The sequence below is a fragment of the Mus caroli genome, unplaced genomic scaffold (genome assembly GCF_978045245.1).
Source record: "Mus caroli unplaced genomic scaffold, Mus_caroli_1 scaffold_17, whole genome shotgun sequence".
Classification (NCBI taxonomy): domain Eukaryota; kingdom Metazoa; phylum Chordata; class Mammalia; order Rodentia; family Muridae; genus Mus; species Mus caroli.
In genome coordinates, this window is record NW_028227272.1 from 67437651 (window position 1) to 67441413 (window position 3763).

A 3763-nucleotide genomic window follows, 5' to 3' on the forward strand; every position below is an offset into this window, starting at 1 on the left:
ATAAGGAAGTCTGAAACTATCGGGTCTCAGACATTGTTTGGTATTTTACTTGTTCTGTATGTTCAGATCAGACCAGTGGAGGACTTTGCTTTTATCTGACTTTCAGACAGTGCAGCCACATTCTGGAAAACTGTCAATCACTGTGACATCAGGAAAGACAGTTCATAAAGGTCTAACTCTGACAGTTATACGTTCTGGCCCCACAGGGACTCATGTTACTTTTATTCGCAATTGCATAGACCGAAGCTAGGCATATGGACTTCAAAAAAGGAAAAAGAACCAGACAATAAAATTTGAGTAAGTGGCCAGAGATTAGATGCATTTCTGTGAATAGCACTAGACGCCTCTATAGTACAATTATGCACAGCACCAACTACCATTTTGAAAGTAAATACTATTGACTGAACAGATCATTTAATGTTGTCTTATATGACAATCATCACTAAAATGTAATTCTCCCAGGTCACTGTTCCTTGCTGTTCAGAGCGAAAGGAGCTGACTTAAGAGCCAACTCCTGACAGAATGCTTTGGTGACCTTTCTTTCCACTTTCAAAGCCTTCTAATAGTAAGCTGGTGTTGGAAATGGCATTTCAAAAGACTAGATGACGGCCTTACAAATACATTCTGCAAATTGGTCAGATACTGGTGAGCAGCATAGGCAACTGAGGGATGGAGGCTTGGCAAAGAAAAAGTACACAAAGGTATAAGAATCTCAAACTGAGAAGAAGGTCAGCCTTTAAAAGATATTTTCTGAGGGAGTTGTTAGAGCTCAGCCATTTGACCTTGGCCATTTTAAAGACAGATAGGTATCCTGATGAAGTATGTTCTGTCTGGCTTCTACAAAACATTTATCAAGTAAGATGTTTTTATCAAATCCCTTCCTCAAGGTTCTGGGATGTATGAGCAAGACAGGCAAAGGAGGCTGAAAGACTGAAGAGCCAGATGTGTCAAGGAATCAACATCTGATCGACACAACAGTGCTGAACATGTATAAGCTCACAGAGGCTATAACTGCACACATAAGACCTGAAAAAGTTTAACCAAGACAAAATCCAGGCACTGAGCAGAGGAAGTGAGCACAAAATCCATCGCCTGACTAAGAAGTTATTTTCAATTGATATTTTCTCAGAGAGGAAAAGAATCTGTTTTTTTTTTTTCTTTTTCCATTTTTCCCCATTGTAGTGAAACTAGCTATATCAATCACATTCCAAGGGAAGTCTCATGGCCAAAAATGGTTGACCAACAGAAACAGAATCTATAATTTTTAAGAGTGTTTTGTTTTATTTTTGTATATTATGTCTTATTGGGGTTTTGTTTGTTTTGATTTTTCTGTTTTTGTTTTATTTTGTTCTGGGGAAAAGAGAGAGAGAGAGAGAACGAAATGAAGTTAGTTGGATAAGGAGATGAATAGAATTTGGTAGGAGTTGAAGCAGAGGAAACAATACGATCAAAATATGTTATATGAAAACAATTTTAATAAAAATAAAAAATTCAAAATGCTGAATATAAACAATAAACTTAGGAAGCATGCCCTGCCTGCCAGGTCCCACTAGGGCATACCCAGCCACGGTGAGCTGAACACTGTCCTCTGCATTTCATTTTTGAGCCACAACTCTGCCTGCATTCTTGCAGGCCTGTGGGCACCAAGCCAAATCAAATGTCTAAAGGCCAGCTTAAAAACACAATCAACAAGAGCCAATATGGCACCACCATGGCTCAGCTGTCCTTCCTACTAAGCAAGCCCTGGAAATCTTAACACAGCTGAATCACAAGAAGATGACCTTAAATCCAACCTTATGAAGAAAGAATACTAAAGCCTCCAGGGAAAACGGCCAAGCAACATATCAAAGAACACCTATTAGAATGACACCTGACTTCTACACAAACTTTAAAAGCCACAAGGGCCTAGGCAGATGACTTGGAGACCAGAGATGTCTGTCCAGACTACTATACCCAGCAAAACTTTTAATCACCATAGATGGAGAGCAAGATATTTTATGTTAAAACCAAATTTAAGGAGTATCTATCTACAAATTCAGTGCCACCCAAGATACTAGAAGGAAACTCCAACTCAAGGCAATTAACTACAACCCCCCCAAAAAAACCCACATCAAATAAAGTCATATCAGTAAATCCAAAAGAAGGGAAATGAACACACACACACACACATACACACTCTACTCTTCTCCCTACTACTACTACTACCACCACTGATATCATAATAACAAGAATAAACAATCATTAGTCTTTAATATATTTCAATATTAATGAACTCAATTCCCAATAAATAAAACACAGACTATCAGAATAGATGCAAAAACAGGATCCATTATTATGTTTCATCAGGAAACACATCTCTGTGGCATGCATGTTAGGTTCTATCTGTGGTATCCATCATTTTCTGCCTCTCATGGAGTCCAGGTGTCACTTCACACAGGGCTGGAAAAATGAAGAAGAGTCAGGAAGAATTAAGTAGAGTCTGGAAAAATGAAGCAGAGTCCGGGATCCATAATATTCAGAGGGAAAAATCCACAAGAGGACATCTCATTTCTGAACATCTATGCTCCAAATGCAACAGCACCCACATTTGTAAAACAAACATTACTAAAATATCAATCATATGTTAAATCCCACACATCAATGTGGGTGACTTCAACACCCCACTCTCACCAATGAACAGGCCATCCAGACAGAAACTAAACAGAAAAATAATGAAACTAACAAATGTTATGACTCAAAGAGACCTGGCAGAACATCTCACCCAAACACAAAAATAATATACCTTCTTCTCAGAACCTCACAGCAAGCTCCAACAGATAAAAGAAAATTTAAATAACCCCCTGTATTTTACCAACCCACCATGGACTAAAACTGGACTTCAACAACAGGGGAAACAACAGAAACCCTACAAATTCATGGAAACCGAACAACTCTCTGCTCAATGACCACTCTGTCAGGGAAAAATAAAAGAAAGAAATTAAAGACTTTCTAGAATTCAATGAAAATTAATACACAAAATACCCAAACTTATGGGACACAATGAAAGCAGTGTTAAGAGAAAAGCTCATAGCACTAAGTGCTTTCATAAAAAAAAAAATTTTTTTTGAGAGGTCTCATATTAACAACTTAATAGCATATCTGAAAGCTCTAGAACAAAAAAGAAGCAAACACACCCAAGAGGAGTAGATGGCAGGAAATAATTAAATTTAGGACTGAAATCAATAAAATAGAAATGAAGAGAATGATACAACAAATCAATAAAACTAAGAGCTGGTTCTTTAAGAGAATCAACAAAATAAAGAAACCCTTAGCCAGACTTACTAAAAGGTAGAGAAATGATATCCAAACTAATAAAATCAGAAATTTAAAGGGGGACATAACAACAGACACTGAGGAAATCACTAATCCTTATTTCAAAGATTTATACACACAAGATTTGAAAATCTAAGCTAAATGGTTTGTTTTCTTGATAGACACCACTTACCAAGATAAATCAAGATCAGGTAACTAACCTAAATAGACCTAACTAACTTTATTCTTTAATAAAATAGAAGCAGTCATTTAAAGTCTCACAACTACAAAAGGACCAGGGTCAAAATGTTGTAGTGCAGAATTCTACAAGACGTTTAAAGAATCGCTAATGTCAATAATTCTCAAATTATTCCAAGAAGTGGAAACAGAAGAAATATTTCCAAATTCATTTTATGAATCCATAGTCAACTTGATATCTAAAATCACACAACAGTCTCCTTCATAGCTAAAC